This window comes from Pseudorasbora parva, chromosome 7, assembly GCF_024679245.1.
Source record: "Pseudorasbora parva isolate DD20220531a chromosome 7, ASM2467924v1, whole genome shotgun sequence".
Lineage (NCBI taxonomy): Eukaryota > Metazoa > Chordata > Actinopteri > Cypriniformes > Gobionidae > Pseudorasbora > Pseudorasbora parva.
The window spans coordinates 25,655,792-25,674,896 of NC_090178.1; the positions used below are offsets into that span (position 1 = coordinate 25,655,792).

Below are 19,105 nucleotides of genomic sequence, written 5' to 3' on the forward strand. Positions count from 1 at the left end.
AAACTGAGTCAGTAGTTTTGACACTGATGGCATTGTATTCGAGACATGTCTTTCTTGACGGCCTCTATTTCATCTCACATCAGTATAAGACAGGCCAGCTGGCCTCATTCCATCATATTTTGTTTAAGTCCATGTGGATAACTTAGGAAGAGCTCTTTTATGGTCTGTTTTGGGGCGAGAAGCTGTGGGACCATTAAAGTTCAGCTCATTTATTAACTAAAGAAGGTAATTTCCTTCCAAGTCAGAACCAGTTGATTTTGTTTTCCCGTTCATGATATCTGTGGCAGGATGAGTGACGGTGGTGTCATGACAGAGCCAAACAGGATTTATGATGAACTGACAGGCTTGCTTTATTGTTACTCTCTCTTTTTCTCTTTACGTCTAAGTCGATATGTTATCAGGTTGCCTGCAGATGACACTAACTGGTGAAGGAAGTTCTGAAATAGCTCTCAATTTCACCTGATTAGAAGCTGGACGAACAGGCAGACAGTGAATATTATTACTGCTAAATTGACTCTTTGAGACGGCCTGATATCAACACACACCTGCTCAATCTCAGATGAAAAACTGTGTTCAGAAAAGATTCTTTTTTTGTTTCTGAGGCATATCGATCTGTCAAAATAGAGTAGACTCTTATGTTTTCCATTTTGAGGCCTCCTCCAAAGGAAGCCTTCCAAAAGATAGAGCCAAGCACATTAGAAATAAATAACTGCACACTGAATGATGTTTGCCCAGTGAATTGCATTGATTAAGTGAGAGCAGGCCAGATTAAATGGGACACTTTATGTAAGAATGTATTTGGGTCAATGACGAATAAGGTTTTTAAAAATGTAAAAAAAATATAATGGAGATCTAATTAATCTTAAAATCATTTTTTTGTTTAACTAAGTGTTAAAAATGAAATTATGTGGTTTTTACAATCAATTAACACTGCTTTTGACATTTTTTACAAGATGTAAAAAATCTGACACTAAAAAAGTCATTCGGTTTAACCATGAATATATTTAAAATAATTCATTAGCAGATAATTATTCATGAACAAACCTGATTTGACATTGATGTTGAGATAGTGTATATAGTGTGTAATACAGAAGAAATATAAAATAACATTATCACTGGTCTCATAAATATACATTTTTATTCAACCACTCTAAACCCACCAACCTATTCAAGTAAAACATTGCACAGGGAAATGAGAAAAGGGCAAATGTAGGGGAAAAAGCCTAATCTGCTTTATATTTGTATTATTGTAGTTCCTTTTAGTTATTAAAAACAAAATTATTCAATTTAAATATTTACTTTATTGGTTTAACCGAATGACCAAGGCTGGTTATACCGAATGACTATGTCTGCTACCCTTGATATTATGACTATTTAAGACAATACACAGACACAAATATCAACAAAAGAACATTTTATTGGTAACATTTTATTTTTATTGGAACAAACATATTTAAGAAAAACTCATATTGTAATGATATTAGTAATTAAAACACATAAATGTTTAATTGTACATGGAACAAGTGTCTAAATGGTTAAACGATGAGCTGCTATACATTCATGAAAGCAACAAAAGAACATTTTATTGTTAACATTTAATTGTTATTGGAACAAACATATTTAAATAAAACTCATATTGTAATGATATAAGTAATTAAAACAATTAAATGTTTAATTGTAGACAGAACAAGTGTTTAAATTGTTAAACGATGAGCTGCTATACATTGATGAAAGTCATCCAGTCTCTGGAACATAATCTTGAGGACCGTGAATTTAGAGGTTCTGGCTCACTAATTTTTGCATGCACATCTTTAAAGTAAAATATCTTGTCTGGTTTGGCTGGCCAGATAAAGATATTTCTCTCCCCTGACTGCTGCATGCAGTTGATCTCAATCTCATCTTCAGTCACCTCGAGGACCTGGCCTACAAAATGATGGGCAAAACTGGCTAGGATGTTCTGAGTGGTTGCTAGGGAGTTGTTAGGGTGTTCTAGGTGGTTGCTATGATGTTGCTAGGAGGTTGGTAGTTATCACTGATAGTTACTATGGAGTTTTTATAGAGTTCTTAACATGATTTTGCACTTAGCTAATCACTATTAGCATGTAGTTATTAATTTGTTAACATGTGTAGCATGATGGAGCTCCTGTTTGCTAGCATGAGTCAAAAGGACCAAAGCCTATGTCTATACAATGTTAGAATCAGAGATATAGGTCTTGCTAAATGGTTGCTAGGGTACTCTGTTTGGTTGCTAGGGAGTGGCTTGGCAGCTGTCAATGATGATAGGCTGCTTGTCAGTCTGAATGATATAAAGCAACCACAATGCTTCTAGGACATTCAGATTCAAAGATATTCCTAGTTGGGTTTGGGTTGCTAGGGTGGTCAACAGTGGTTGCTAGGGCGTGGCTAGGAACTGTTGAAGTTGATTGATGATTAGCTGTTTGCTCCCCCAAGTTAAACGAGCCAACCCTCATGTTTTTATGACACTTCTATCCAAAGATGTCCCTTTTGATCTCTTTGATCAGTCTATGGGATCAGTTGCTAGGGTGCTCTAAATGGTTGCTATGGTATAATATAATAGTAATAATAATATAAATAATAAAAACAAATTATACCTCTCTCTTCTTTTGGAGAGTAGCTCTTCTTTTTTAACAGGATCAGCATTGATCCTTTCCCAATAGCGAGCCACTTTTACCTTATTTGATAAAGGCACCTGCAAAGGTAAAATTCAGTTAAAAAATATGTAAAAATATCCTCTTGACATTTCCTATTAATAAAATGTTGTATTTATTAATTCCAGATATGTACAAATATGATCAACATGCATTACAGTCATTCGGTGCAACCAGTAGGTCATTCGGTGTAACCAGAATTTTGGTATTACAGAATGACAATTTTGGTTATACCGAATGACAAAATATACAAACAGTGCTAACAGGCTGATATCTAGCTAGCTAGCTAAGCATCTAGCTATCTAGCTAGCAAAAGGACAATCAAACATTTTATATTCAGTACAAGTTTTTAAAATATTACAACATTTTCTATGTTTTATAGCGGTTGTACCGAATGACCTGATATTTCGGGACATGCGTATGAGCAAGTGGAAACATGATTTTTTCAAATAGTTAAGGGAGAGTTACTTACTTTGCTTCACAACTGTGTGGTCCTTTGCAGGTGTCTGAATGATGTCAGATCCTGTCACATGATATTGACAGCATGACTTGATCCAAAATGGTGCCTTTATGCTGGTTACTCCGAATGACATCAATGAAATTCATTTTTCCGGACATTCTTTCTCATAACAAAGCAATGACTTCTCCACATAATTTCAATACCATTTTGCACTATGTTGATATATGATGATATAAAATCATGCCAGAATAAAAAATATATAATTTTATTACATTTTAAGATATTTTAATCACAAATGAAATGGCTGTATTGGCCTTTGGACGGTTAAACCGAATGACATTTTGACACTTCAAAGTTGTTAAAAATACCGTTATATGTAGGAAGATATAATTAAAACCTTTTGGATTCAATAAAAGAGATCAAGTTGTACTATTTTACATACTTTGGCTGTCATATCTTTATTTTTTATTATTATTAAGGCCTTTGGACAAAAAAATGACACGTCACGTCATTGACCCTTTTATTGACAATTCCGTTTCATAAATTAGGCCCGATGTGTGTTTGCTTTTTGGTGGTGTTGTTGATGTTTTCCGCCGTCTGGCTTCCTCTAGTTTTTAGAAATACACCACTTTGAGCTACTGTCCCAAACTTCCCATCTATTCTCTGAAGAATGCTCGACAGGATATCATGTTCCTGTGCTATCAGAATGTCCTACTAAGTAGTTTGTTTTCGTTGTCCCAGATGATGCATAGGTTTGCTAGACAACATAGAATTACAGTTTGTCTGGTCAAGTTGACTGCTTAAACATGTGCAGTCGTTCCCAGATCTAGTCCTTTACCCTGGGCAAGATGTCAAATGGGTTTTTCCATGGGTTTCAGATTCAGCTGTGGCATATCTGAAAGAGTATTCACTTTTTTTCAGGGACTGCTGAAGGCGGTTGCTTTGTCCTAGCCTGCCCTCGGTCTCCTGTCATAAGGCTTCAGTGTCGAGATCCTAAATGTTTCTTTATGAAGAATGGTCAAGATATCTTTGTGCAGATGGTTGGGGAGAACTTTGGCCAGGCCTATAAGAACTACAGCGGCAATTATGTGTAGGTGGTCAACTCTTGAGTCAACAGGATGTTGGTTTGGTTTGCAACAAAGCGAGTAATTCAGCTACGCGTAGAGGAACATGGGTCAGGTACTGAAGCCACATGGATGATAGACTGTGATAATGCTCTGCTTGTGGTGTGTAGTTGAAACATTGAAGCGTGCATTGTCTTTTGTTTCTTTCTCTTCCTCTGTTTCTCACTACTTGATTGGTTGCCATAAAACCAACGGCAAGGGGGCATTTCCTGTTCAATTCTGGGGGGACCCAGAATTATTTTTAATGATTTTTATGTGATAGCCGATAAATGTAGATGCAGTTATTACAATGTTATACTACTTTGGCTAAATAATATAAAAAATTCTATAATAAAATCTAAAAATTCTATATATATATTTTTTAAAAACAAAACAAAATCTTTCATTTTAAGTGATACAAGTAAATTTTGGTTAATGTACAGTGTAAAGTAAACACTTGTATTAGTCTTGATATCTGCTAAGTTTACATTTTACATTTATGCGTTTGGCAGACGCTTTTATCCAAAGCAACTTACATTGCATTCAAGGTACACATTTTACATTATTGTCAGTTCTTGCTCTACCTAGGAATCGAACCCATGACCTTGGCGTTGCTAGTGCCACGCTCTACTGTTTGAGCTATAGGAAAGCATTTACCTTTATCAGTGATCTTAAATCATTATTAGTGTCTTTTTTAAACTTGAATTGTGCATTATAGGATGGGAAATGTAGCCTAATTGTAAAAATAGAAACGAGCATGTACAATTAAAATTCAATATCTATATCGGCTGATCTTTTAATGGGTGTTTGTTGAATGATTTGCTGATATATTGTGCAGTAGGGCTGGGTAAAAAATATTGATTTTTCATTTTTAAGAAAGGAACGTGTAGCTCGCCTCCCATCAGATAAATCGCAATAATATTTGTGCTTTGTTACTATTTATATGAAAAAGTCTAAAATTTCAATTTGCGTCCATTTTTTGTAAATTCAAAAGCATAAATACCGTTTTGGCGGTGTTGGCGTAAACTGCTTTATTCGCTTTAATACCAGTTACAGTTCGAAATAAACATGAATGAGCATCTGAAGTGTTAAAAGGTACACTACAACTTACCGAAATCCGTATCATGTCTCATGGATTCGCTCAATCAGTGTTTTAACCACGGAAAGATATCAGTAGAACAGCTTGAAAACAATGTGTCCCGTAATGTTATATTTACCTCAGAAAAACTATATCCGGTATCCATAAACTTGATAGTCAGCAAGAAAAAATTACTCTAGAGGAGCATTTGGCTAAACATTTATGTGCGATATTACATAGGCTATTCATTATATTCATTATACGTGTTCATGTAATTTTGTAAAGTTAATATTATAAACATTATTATTAAAAAACAAAAACATCACTGAGTGTAATTTAAGTTCCCTTTCGAGAGAGGTTCCTCATATTACGTATGGGAAAAACTCCTTTTCTCGAGAATATGAAGCAAAACTTTAATAAAGGTATCCATGTAAAGCGCAGTACCGCTGAACGGCCATAGCTCAGCGCGAGGAGCGCTCTGATTGGCCGGGCCACGGCAACTGCATGAACCTATGGTGAGGCGGCTGAGAGGATCGAGCCAATGGGGGGCGTTCCAGAAGCCCGCCGAAAAAAGGTGCTTATATTTGCATACAGGAGGCTATATAAAGCCCTGATTTCGCCATAGGTGTCAGATTTTATCTCCTTCAGCGATACCTTCGCTGACCTCCGGAAGAAGCAACCGCCGTCGAAAAGGCACCAGCGGAACCTGCAGCTGAGGACGACGGACTCCCTCTCCGCCTTCTCTGCCGTTCCAGCTACGCCATCCGGCGATCGTATCCTTTTAAACTCTCTTCTCCTAAAAGAGCGCGGGGCGTTGTTTCAAATGCCTCGCATTTCCTGCGGCTCTTGCAGAGCTCCTCTCCTTGGCGGCGACCGTCACGTCATCTGCGTGGCATGCCTTGGACGGGACCACGCGCAGCTCGCACTCTCTCAGGGCGGCTGCCCCGAGTGCGATGAGATGGCGCTGCAGACCCTTCGGGCTCGCCTCGCCACCTTCGACCAGGTCCCTCCTCCTGCCGCTGGGCCGCGCCGCAAGAAACGCCGCGACCAGAGGCTGCCGGAACGGTCTGGCGACTGCACGCCGGATGACTCCCCGCGTGCCTCGGCATCGCCGGTCACCTTCACCCAGGAGGAACAGCGTCCCTCTCATGCAGCGGCCTGTTCGGTTTCCTTCGGTGGCCCGTCGCCAGAGGATGATGAGGACAGCCTCTCCACAGCCGCTTCTGGTAGCGAGTGGTCAGCTTCTGTCTCGGAGCCCCCCGCTTCGACGCAGACCGCCACGAGCGCCAAATCTAACGTCGACGCGGAACTCATCCGCGTGCTCTCCAGGGCCGTGGAAGACCTCGGGCTCGAGTGGTCCCAGCCCGATGAGCCAACGCGCAGCAGATTGGACGAGTGGTTCCTGGAAAGCCGCCGCCTCTCTTCTCCTCAGAAGCCCGCGCCTTTCTTCCCTGAGGTACACGACGAGCTTACGAAGTCGTGGAAGTCGCCCTACTCTGCTCGCGCCAGATCCGCCTTTTCCCCAGCGCTCTCCGTTGTCGACGGCGCTAAGGAAAAAGGCTATGAGTCTCTTCCACCCCTCGAGGAGGCTGTCGCCGCGCACCTCTGCCCGCCCTCCTCCTCCAGAGGATGGCAGTCCAGGGCTCAGCACCCGTCCAAGCCCTGCCGCACCACTTCTGCTCTCGCTGGCCGGGCATATGCCTCCGCTGGCCAGGCTTCCGCGGCCCTTCACACCATGGCTGTCCTTCAGGTGTTCCAGGCCAGACTTCTCCGCTCCTTGGATGAGTCTGTCCCCGACTCCGATGTTTTGAAGGACCTCCGCAGCGCGACGGACTTGGCCCTTCGCGCCACTAAAGCCACTGCACAAGCCATCGGGAAAAATATGGCTAACCTGACGGTCTTAGAGAGGCACCTTTGGCTGAATTTGACCGAGATGAAGGACGCGGATAAAGCCTCCTTTTTGGACGCCCCCATCTCCACTACCGGTCTCTTCGGCCCGTCAGTCGTGGGTTTCGCGGAGCGTTTCACTGAAGCGCAGAAGGCTTCGCAGGCTATGAGGCATTTCCTGCCTAAGCGCTCCAGCTCGTCTTCAGGCCAGGGACGCTCTCGAGGTAGACCCCCGCCTTCTCAACCCGCTAAGCCGGCAGCGCCACCTTCCCGGCCTCGCTCCTCTTCTGGACCGCGCCAACGTTCCCGCTCCGCGAACCGCAGCAGTCGGCCTGAACGCCGGGGACCTCGACCCAGGATTGTGTTGAACCCCGTGCCTCCGAAGCCGTCCTAGCCGCAGGGATAAAAAGGAGATGGTCAGGTCTCGCCTCGGCCGGACCCCCATCTCTCCCTCCCGGTCTCCCAGTTCCCTGCACCCAGGTGACTGCCGACCTCAGTTTAGCAGCCAATGAGCCCGTTGTCAAACGCACTCGCCTGCACACAAACGCCGTTATCACGGCGACCCAAATAAATCTCAAAAAGAGCTTTTTCTCTGTAGTAAATGTGCCCACACATCAGTCTGCACTCCTACACTCATTCACCCCTCCCACCCATGCTATAAATGTCCCGGCGCCCACTACACAGTGCACGCCGCCACACATAAGCACTACCCCCTCTATGTCTCAAGCACAAAATGGCAGCGCTACCGAGTTCCCTCTAGTAGGCGACCCTTATCCGCGCCGGCTCCAGCAGCTATCGTGTCGGGCTCAGGCCTGGCAAGCCATGCCCGGGGTATCAAATTGGGTTATGAACATAGTAAAAAGGGGCTACTCGCTACAGTTCGTTCGCAGGCCCCCGCGCTTTCGCGCCGTGGTCGAGACCTCGGTGAGAAGCAGCGTCAGTCACGTGCTTCGCACCGAGATTTTGAAACTGGTAAAGAAGGGAGCGGTGGAGCCCGTCCCCCCTTCCAAAAGCGAGTCGGGCTTCTACAGCCGATACTTTCTCGTTCCGAAAAAGGACGGAGAGCTCAGGCCCATCCTAGATCTAAGGCATTTGAACAAAGCTCTAATGACTCGCTCGTTCAAAATGCTAACGGTGAAACAGATCCTCGCGCACATTCGCCCTGGGGACTGGTTTTTCACGATAGATCTGAAAGATGCGTACTTTCATGTGCAGGTAGCCCCCCACCACAGGCCATTCTTGAGATTCGCCTTCGAGGGGCAGGCTTATCAGTACACGGTCCTGCCATTCGGCTTATCCCTGGCGCCCCGCATGTTTACGAAATGTATGGACGCGGCATTAGCCCCGCTCAGGCTGAAAGGGATGCGGGTGATCAACTACCTCGACGACTGGCTAGTGATAGCCCAGTCTCGAGCAGAACTACTAACACACAGATCCTGGCTCCTCAACCATTTAGACTGTTTGGGTCTCAGGATCAATATCGCCAAGAGCTCGATGTCACCCACTCAAAAGATATCTTTTCTGGGCATTGTTCTAGACTCGAGACTCATGAACGCGCGGCTGACGTCACAGCGCGCGCTATCCGTCCAGAACATGGCGACTTCATTCAAAGCCGGAACTCGCGTTCCCCTGAAACACTTTCAGAGAATGCTCGGCCTTATGGCCTCGGCATCGTCAGTGCTCAGGCTGGGACTGCTACACATGCGTCCCCTCCAGCGTTGGCTACGCGCCCGTGTCCCTCCTTATGCATGGAAATGGGGCCGTTTTCCCGTCAAAGTGAGCCACAGCGTTGTCAAAACTTTGGCTCCTTGGACGAGGACAGAGTGGTATCGGAGGGGCGTGCTTATGGGCACAGTTACGAAGTTGAAAGTGGTCTCGACAGATGCCTCCACTCGGGGGTGGGGAGCCCTGCACGAGGGCAAGCCGATCTCTGGCCTGTGGGCAGAAACAGAAAAGCGGCTGCACATAAACTGTCTAGAGATGAAAGCGGTCGCCTTATCGCTGAGAGCTTTCCTTCCACATATAAAGAACCACCACGTCTTGGTTCGTTCAGACAACATGTCGGTGGTAGCGTACATAAACCGCCAGGGTGGCCTGAGATCATATTCCCTTCACCGCATGGCGAAGCATCTCCTTTTATGGGCAGAGCACAACCTGAGCTCCCTGAGGGCGGCTCACGTGCCAGGTATTCTGAATGTGGGTCCGGATATGTTATCCAGGAGAACCATTCCCCCAGGGGAATGGTCTCTTCACCCGCAAACGGTTCTCTTAATTTGGATCACCTTCGGCAGAGCGAAAGTGGATCTCTTCGCCTCAGAAGACAACACTCACTGCCCAATATTTTTCTCCAAACGCAGGGATGCCCTGGCCCATGTCTGGCCCAGTCTCCCGCTGTATGCTTTCCCCCCGATCGCGATGCTACCACAAACCATCAAGAAAATCAGGGAGACAGCATCCGCGGTGCTTTTAATAGCCCCGCTCTGGAGGAACCGAACGTGGTTCTCCGATCTGATCCAGCTGTCAGACACAGCCCCATGGCCCATTCCGCTGAGGAAAGACCTCCTCACGCAGGCGAAGGGGGGGATCTGGCATCCCAGTCCCGAACTATGGGCCCTCCACGTATGGCCCATCAACTGGTATCGGGAAACCTCTCTGACAGAGTTATGAACACTATAGCGGAAGCTAGAGCCCCCTCGACGAGGCGGCTCTATACTCTGAAGTGGTCAGTGTTTTCTAACTGGTGTGCCGTCTGAAATATCGACGCACGCTCATGCGAAACAACAGAAGTGCTCGCTTTTCTCCAAGAGCTACTGGACGCGGGTCGTTCCCCCTCCACGCTCAAAGTTTATGTCGCCGCCATAGCAGCTAACCACGCTCAGGTCGCGGGACATTCACTAGGGAAAAGTGAGCTCATTGTACGTTTTCTTAAAGGGGCCAGGAGATTGAACCCCCCTCGCCCCTCTTCGGTCCCTATTTGGGACCTCGCGGTGGTTCTAGACGCTATGAAGGGTCCCCCCTTCGAGCCTCTCCAGACCGCGACCATAAAGCTTTTATCATTCAAAACTGCGTTTCTGCTGGCTCTGGCCTCGGTTAAACGTGTGAGTGACTTACACGCACTCTCAGTGAGTCCGTCCTGTCTCGAGTTCGGGCCCAACAACTCCAAAGTTGTTCTTAAACCGAGACATGGTTTTATACCCAAAGTGCTTTCTACCCCTTTTAGAGCACAGGTTATTACTCTGCTTCCTTTACCCGCATCTCAGGGTGAACAGGACGCGAATCTACTCTGCCCGGTCAGAGCTTTGAGACTGTATCTGGAACACTCCTCCCCCTTCAGGCAGTCGGACCAGCTGTTTGTCTGCTTCGGCGGCCGCACTAAAGGTTGTGCTGTCACGAAGCAAAGACTCTCACACTGGATAGTGGACGCTATCTCGCTGGCATATGAGTCTAAAAACCTGACTTGCCCTATAGGCGTTAAAGCCCACTCCACTAGAGGCATGGCCTCATCTTGGGCTTGGTCGTGTGGCATTTCTTTGGAAGATATCTGTGCGGCGGCAGGCTGGGCCTCTCCGTCCACTTTTATCAGATTCTATAAATTGGAGGTTCCAGCTCTACAAGCAGGGCTTCTCTCCATCTAGGCTCTATCTTGACCCTGGTAAACAGATTGCCTTTAGTTTTGGCCTGTACACATCAGTCCTTAAGCACTTTTCATTTATCATAAGATCCGACTATGTCCGATCAGCCGTTCAAACGAACCGACTCTTCCGGTTCTTCATCCCCCCTTATAGCCGCCTCTTCGGTGTCTCGGGGGTTATTTACATGTGCTTTGGGCATACTGGGTCAGTCAGCACACACGGCGCTTTACATTGTGTTCCCATACGTAATACGAGGAACCTCTCTCGAAAGGGAACGTACTCGGTTACTTTCGTAACCTCGGTTCCCTGAGAGAGAGGAACGAGTATTACGTTCCGTGCCGTGTTTATGCTTCTCAGGTATCGCTTCAGTCGATCTAAAAACCTGACACCTATGGCGAAATCAGGGCTTTATATAGCCTCCTGTATGCAAATATAAGCACCTTTTTTCGGCGGGCTTCTGGAACGCCCCCCATTGGCTCGTTCCTCTCAGCCGCCTCACCATAGGTTCATGCAGTTGCCGTGGCCCGGCCAATCAGAGCGCTCCTCGCGCTGAGCTATGGCCGTTCAGCGGCACTGCGCTTTACATGGATACCTTTATTAAAGTTTTGCTTCATATTCTCGAGAAAAGGAGTTTTTCCCATACGTAATACGAGGAACCTCTCTCTCAGGGAACCGAGGTTACGAAAGTAACCGAGTACGTTTTGTATACAAATCAGTTATTTTTTTTACCTTAAATATTATAGTAGGCTAATGTAGTAGGATTTGCGATTTGCCATGTATTGTATCTGAGATATATATACATTGTGTGAATCCAAAACAAGCTTGTGAATCAAAATCGAATTGAATTGTGAAATTTGTGTTACTACCTAGCCCTATTGTGTACTCCTAGTCTCATACTTTTCTGATGCAAATCTAGGAATATATACAGTAAATGTTTTTTTTTTATTATTATTGTAGTTTATGGACAGAATACATCCACCTCAAGTAAGCATATTTGGAAATTTAACTAGCTGTTTTTAAAAAAAAAATGCCTTGTTGTTTTCATCCAGCATTTTTGATTCCTTTTATATTTTTTGAAAATATTCCAAATATCCCATTTGCATAAAAATATGTAACCCACTCGTCTACTGACACGATACAGATACAACCACATTCTTTGTTTATAACTGATTGATCTGGCTCTTTATGATCCAGGTAGTAAAATAGACCAAATGTTTTCTCCAGTCTGCCTGTCTCTCTTCTTGTCTGGCACATTAGTCTGCCTGTCTCTTTACAGACCACCTCACCTCCTCACGTTAACACCTTGTCTCTCATGACATATTTGTCGTGAGGGTAGAGTTAATATTGTCAGGTTTTTGCTAAAATTCACAAGCAGTGAAATTTTACTCCAGAAAGTGAAGATCAACTGAATCTCATCTTACATGGTAGGCCTCAAAATTCCTTGCAGGGATGTTAGTTTACTTAAATTCCCGTAATCGATCGTTGTTTAAATTAACGATTGATTAAAAATGAATCAACCTCTTTAAATACGAAGCTAGGGCGCTACGAAGTCATCATGTTACTTAACCATTTGCTTAACCAACAGACAATAGGTGTCATTTTAAAGCTTAGAAAGCTTGGCTTTACAGTGAATATAGGGAATATATTCCAATCACTTAATAGGTGCTTTTAAATTTGCTGCCATAATTGAAGTCTATTTTCTCAACTCTATTTTCATAGCTTGAAAAAACACTGCTTTACAAGAAAATTTTATCTGTGAAATAAACATACCTAACAGATAGATTTGTGTCATTATATCATTGAAAGAGCTCAACTAGCAAAATACAACAAGCATATTTTATTTCAGAGACCAAACTATATGAAGTATTAGTATGAAAATTTGATGTAAACGCTATACACATCATGCCATGTGTACACATTTTTGCACCAGTTTTTGTTTGTAACTTTGTGAAACAGTAAACCATATATTCAGTGTTTCCCACAGATATGAAAGCAATTCATGGTGGTGGCGGTGAGGGGGGTTGTTCTATGTATGGGGGGTATTAATGTTTTAAAATTTCACGTTGTAATAAATCTACTATTTGACCATGTCTAAACATGTATTAAAATGTAAAACCTACAAATAAGCACTTAGTAGGTAATGGCATTACACATTAAAATAAAATGATTTTTTCAGCCACAAAATGATTTGGTTTGAAGGGTTTTACTTAAAGGGGGGGTGAAACACTCAGTTTCAGTCAATCTCATGTCAATCTTGAGTACCTATAGAGTAGTATTGCATCCTTCATATCTCCGAAAAGTCTTTAGTTTTATCATATTTATAAAAGAAATATGGGCTGTACCGAGTCTTTCCGGAAAAAACCGAGCGCCTGGAGGCGTATCGTGTGGGCGGAGCTAAAGAATGACAAGCGCGCAAAGCGGTGACGTCCTCAAGCGTGGAGAAACCCATCGCTATCTCAGCTAATACAGATAATGATCCACAATCAAATCTGAGGCTGAAATAAATTGAACAGGAGAAACGGCAACATCAGGATGTCCGTCTCTGTGGTATGTACTGTATTTAGGGGCCTTTGTGTGCAGTTTATGAGGACATGATTCGGTTTATGGACTATTGTATGTGACTAGACCTTAGAGGTAGCAAGCAAAACGGTTTTGCACGTCAGAGTCAGAATAGTGTAACGTTATACAGAACAACAATGGAGTAACCGTTAGCGCATTTGAATGACGAAGCACGCGATCGTATCGTTTACTGATGTTTACTCATGCGACGGTAGCCAATAGCAGAGACATTTGAAGTTGATTTACTCACCGGCATCTTCCAAAGCAGGACCGCTCTGTCAAAAACACACTTCTTTGGTATGATTTGGTGAAGTCCTGTGACAGCAGTGACCGTGGAAATCCACTTTGCGACGCGACTGAAGCGATGCCTTGAAGCTTCCCGTCATTTCTGCGTTCAAATCGGTTCAAATGCAGCGCTGCCTTCCCGGAATTCTGTGCTGAAGCGTTGAAGTCGCTCGACGTCACCCATAGGAATAAAGTGGAGCGCGGCGCGACATAAGTGTTCACGGACGACTGGATCTGCACCTGAGAGACTGTTTACGCCGTGCATTTCCTCTCTCTCCCTCTAGTCACGCGCGCGCGCACCCTTCCGGGAGAAGAGCCCGTACAGCCCATACAAGGACCTTCCGCTCTATTTAACGTCAAGTAGACCCATACTCGAAAAAAACTCGCCGAAACTTGTGAGAAACTGGAAGGAGTATTTTTAACACAGAAATACTCCATCAAACGTCCAACATTAGTTTTTGAAACTTTGTCTATGTTTAGGATGGGAATCCAAGTCTTTAAAGGTGTAAAAAGCTCAGTATGCATGAAACAGCATTTCACCCCCCCTTTAACCTCTAATTTGCCTCTTTGCATTGGAATTTTCTATTTTACCTTAATTACTACACTAATTGTAATATAAATAATATAAATACTAATAGAATTTACTATTATTTTTTACTTTAAAATTTTACTTTAAAAATTATTTTAGAATTTACAGTTTTATTTTCATTTTCTCTAGCAGTGCATAATCAAACATAGCCTAAATGTCTTGACCCTTTGGAAGATAAAATTCACTCTTCAGACACTTAACACAAGTGTTGCTTTGCAACATCAGGAGAAAACGTGAAGACGAAGATATTAGAGAAGTTGTCTATCCAGCTCGTGTCCCACATTCATCTCAAAGCGCTGAGCGGCACGACGCATCTTTGCACCGTTTGTGGAGAAATAGGTTATGAAACTTTTTTATTTTATTTTTATTTTCTTATATTCTTAAGATTACCATTATTTACTTATAATCATTTAAATGTTTTACAGGCTAATGTATTGTTTCACGGATGGAAAATAAACATGCATGTTTATGAAATGGATGTTTGAGCATTTATTATTTTAAAATGTAGGCTATATATATCTGACATAGACTACAGTATTTAAAATAGCATATATGCATTAGTTATACTCTCAATTTAATTTACAGAGCAAGCTATAGAAGAAGTTTAGAGTGTGTCGCACTCGCAACAGCGGGCGTGGCATCAAGGGTTTATAAGCGGTTTCCCGCTGAACCGCGGGAATTCCTTGTTTTTCAACCGCGGTAAGAAAAAATCCATTCCGTCCCAGCCCTAGGTGGAAATGAATAAGCTTGGACTTGGTGCTGGTAACCCAATGCACAGGACAGTGGTGACGCCAGACTAAATATTCATGATTCTCCAGCTGAAAAAACTGAATTATTTTAGACAAATATTCTTGCACTCTGTCGCCGACTAGATATATTTAAAATAATGTAGGCCACTTTTTACTGGTAAAATAAGAAATTTGCCATTATCAGATTCAGGACCCACATATATTCCCCCATTGCGTTATTACACATTATTACAGTAGTTTAATGTAGTACTGACATTAAAAATATGCAAACTTGAATTTTTTTCTCACAGTAAATTTCATTTTGGGTGACCTATACACAATATATATTGTCACTATCCATGATACATGGATATACCCCTAGTAGGTATACATGCAGATACATGCTGCTTGGCTAAAGCTATAGGGCTTTCGGGATCTAAATGCATCATGATCATGACGCAGAGTTTTTACTGCTGGTCGACCGGTCTTGATTTACCATGCGTCATAGAATAGGAGCACACTGCGGAAATATCGCTGGAAAAGACTTAAAGACTTAATAGGCTATTTATTTTCAAACTTAAACATTATGTTTTAATCTGGACTACAACATGCCCTAATGATTAGAATTTTTTGGATTATTTGTCCAAAAGACATACGACTTTATTAGTTAACATGTTAATTCATTATTACCAAACTGACAATGAAAAATACTTATAAAGAATTAATTATTCAAAGTAATGATAATTTCTTAGTTACTGTTTAATAACAAAATAACTTTTTAATGGACCAAAGATAAAACTAACAATGTACAGTATTTCTTAACTAACATTAGGCTACCAAAAACATTATACTTTCTGTAACAAATGTAGCTATTGCTCAATCTTAGTTAATGCATTAAATAATGAGACCTTATATTAATGTTACCTGTTGTTCTTTATAGCCTAATTCTTCTGATCTGTTAAAATGAAATAATCGGTTCAATCTGTTTGAAAATTGTACTTTTACAGCTATGGAAAAAAATTAAGAGACCACTTAACATTGATTTCTCTTAATTTTGCCAGAGCTGTATATATTTTTGGTGCATTATTGTATTTAAACATTAAGTTATTTTTGTTATTACAAAAATAGTTCTTAAAGCTGTTATGCTATAACAACACTTTTTTTGCAACTTATTTCAATACCATGATAATATCACATACCGTGATAAAGCTTCGCAATTAATCGGAACATGAAAATTTGAAATCGGCACATGCCTAGTTGCATTAATAAGGATTCCTTAGCCTGGCGTCGGCTCACCCTCTGTCTGCTGCTCGATAAACCCTTATATTCTAATGGTCTTTCTATAGTTAATCTGCGTTTAAAGTCAAGTGGTAAAACACAACCTGATTTAAAACATAACCCAGATCAACAGATCTTTGATAAAACTGATTAAACTTTGCTTAATTGAATCCCTTAATTAAATTAACCATTGTAAGTGTTTTTCACGTTAAGCATTTTTAAAACATCACACTGTTTTTTAGTGATTGAAATACTGCTGCAAGTGCTTTGTGGATCACAAATGCCCAAAACTTGCATCTTGTTGACATCGTTATAAGAAAAATGGACAGGCGTGTGCAGTAGTTCTATTTTTCTCCATTAGTTATTCACTCTCATCTCAGAAAAGTTATCTTCTGAAGCCCTACAACTGCTTTGTGAGAGGAACAGGCTCATATTTATGTTATTCACTAATAATCTTCCTGTCTGACACAGTGCAAAAACATTTTATTAAAGAAAGAAATTTTGAGCTCAGAAAGGCATAAGAGTGAATAAATGATGATGATGATCTTCATTGTTTTGTGAACTATCCCTTTTACAATTCACTAATAAAGTTTGGATGTGTGAAGGGTTTTACTTAACCTCTGACCTCTTCCAGTGGTGGTGGGACCTTCTCTAATATCACACATATCCTGCTCAGTCCTGATGAGCTGTTTGTGGTTCCTGTGAACTTTTAAGGACCCCCTCCCAGGATGCTACAGCCTTTTGTCCAAATGGTTTCACTCTGTAAACCCACAAGTGGCAAACTGCAAGAGACACACAATCTGTTTCCCAAATCCTGCACTTTTGTCGCTGATGCTTAGGCTTGCAAATTAGATTTTGACAGTGAGTTTGACCTAATTTGTGAAATCAGACAATGCAAATCATGTATTTGGCATTTCATTTTAGCATATGGTTGGTCTAAGGTCAATCAAATATTTGTTCTATTGTAGGGCTACATTATTTCTGCTTTTAGGTTTAATGTAGCATATTATTAAAAAATACTTTCGTACTTATGCTTTTAAGCTTTCCTCAACGGTATAAGCTGTATACAAGATGTTGTGTTGGGCGCTCTGGATTTACACACATTTTACTGAAAAGTGAAGAGTTGCAGAAAGAAGGCCTGAAATGTTTGCGCATGCACTTTAAAACTTTAATATGTGCATGGGAAAACTGAAAATATGCTTTAATTAAAAAGTTGGACACAAAAGATTTCTGTTTGAGCTTTCTATTAATCAAAGATTGCAATAAAATAAAATAAAATAAAAATACAAATCTGGTTAAGCAAAAAACAACAACAACTGTTTTCAACATTTATTATGTGACACTGAAGACTGGAGTAATGAACCTGAAAATTCAGCTTTGCCATCACAGGAATACATTTCATTTTAAAACATATTAAAGTAGAAAACAGCTGTTTTAAATAATAATTTTATTTAATAATTTAATAATAATAATAATAGTAATAATTTTACTATTTTGCTGTATTTTTGATCAAATAAATGCATTCTTGGTGACCCAATCTTTTTTAGAATAAATAATAATGAAACGTTTACACACTTACATGTCACTGTTTCTGATGCAACTAGGTTTCCTGTTAATATACTAAAGTTTCTTGAGAAAGATGTTCTCTTTTTTTCTGCAAATGTCACTTACAGGCTCCATAGTATATCAGGAAACCCTCTTTTGTCTTTTTATTTGATCATTTTTCTTTAGGAAAAAAGTGAAAAAGAACAAGAGGTGTATTGTGTGACCAAGCAGTTTATATGTACTCTGCAAGATGGGCTAAATGGAACAGTGAGTTGTTGTTCATTTCTTTAGATTTTGAGATCTATTTTCTGCTGCAAGAGAGAAAGAGGGAGTGGACGTTGGTGTTCGAGGAAGCGACAGCACTGTGTATTTTAGCCAGACAGACTGCAGTACTTGGAAAAGAGAGAGAGACCTAAAATAGATAGCTCACACTTTTGTAGTCTAGAAGGCAGCCTGAGTGAATGATAATCTAATGTCCACTCAGAAAAGGCCAATGACAGATTCCCACAATTCATGCCATAATAGCTTTAATCTTGTTGACTTGTTTATGCCGTCACATAGCTGTGCGTTGATAGATGTAGGAGTATTTATCTTGGTAATCGTGTCAGTGTGTGACAGCGAGAACCAGGGGACTATTGTGTGTTTTCTTGTTAATAGTTCTGGTATGTTGTTAAAGGGGTGAGGAATTGAGAAATCAACTTTCCCTTGAGCCTTTGATATATAAAAGGTCATGATAATATAGGAATATCCTGTAAGTTTCAGAGCTGAAAAACTTTCTTGTTAGTCAAAGAAAAGCTTATTGACACCAGGCCGAGAAGATGTCATGTCAAGATGTCAAAATATTTATTGTCATATGCAGAGTAAGGGGAAAAAAAAGTTTCCCTGTACAATAAATGCCAAGACAAATACAAAGTATAAAAATAAATAAAACACGCACACGCACATGCACCCACACACACACACACATACATATATATATATATATATATATATATATATATATATATATATATATATATATATATATATATAATATATTCGGCATGTGCCGATATCAATTTTTCATGTTGCGATTAATTGATGAAGCTTTTATCACGGTATACGATATTACCACGATATTGAAATAAGTTGCAAAAAAAGTGTTGTCATAGCATAAAAGCTTTAAGAACTATTTTTGTAATAACAAAAATAACTGAATGTTTAAAAACAATAATACAATGCATGCACCAAAATATACAGCTCTGGAAAAAATGAAGAGAAATCAATGTTAAGTGGTCTCTTAATTTTTTCCA

The 19,105-nt window shown here is 41.2% G+C and overlaps 1 protein-coding gene across 3 annotated transcripts in view; it reads left to right on the forward strand.

The window, feature by feature from the left end:
- Positions 1-19,105, forward strand: part of shc1 (SHC (Src homology 2 domain containing) transforming protein 1) — a 58,215-nt gene that overhangs the window by 1,227 nt on the left and 37,883 nt on the right. The window lies entirely within an intron of this gene.